Here is a 544-nt window from a genome sequence, read left to right on the forward strand (position 1 = left end):
TCAATAAATGTTTCCCTGCACCTTCATTTCACAAGTCTGAGGAAAGAAAGAAACTCTCTCATGCCTTCTGAAAACATCACCCTGGTCCATCCATGTCTGATGCCATCTCCCTGATGCTGGGGGCACAGCTGCTGCCTACACTGCTCTCCTGCCTGGGAAGACAAGATCCACAAAACACTTCCTACTCCTCTACCTGAGTAGGAAGAACAGTATAGTACAATCTTGGGAAATTAATTAAGAGGGAGGAGATGCAGTTCCCCTGGGAGCACAGCCAAGAGTAAGGAAACTGGAAAAGTCTATAATTAAAAATAGTTCAATAAAGTTCATATGCCTAACCAAGAAGGAAGCCTCAGGTTCAGTGGCACCCTCTTTTCTCTCAGCATCTCCTTTGCTCTCTCCTCCTTCCTACATCATTTTCACAGCCTTCTCTTCCTCATCAGGAACTGCCTCTCTCCTAGTTCTCTCCCATGTGACCTTCGGATTCCCCTGACATCTTACCCAGTGCCCAGTCTCCTCCTGCTCACCTTACTGGCATGTGCACATC

Source organism: Pteropus vampyrus, unplaced genomic scaffold, assembly GCF_000151845.1.
Source record: "Pteropus vampyrus isolate Shadow unplaced genomic scaffold, Pvam_2.0 Scaffold662, whole genome shotgun sequence".
NCBI lineage: Eukaryota > Metazoa > Chordata > Mammalia > Chiroptera > Pteropodidae > Pteropus > Pteropus vampyrus.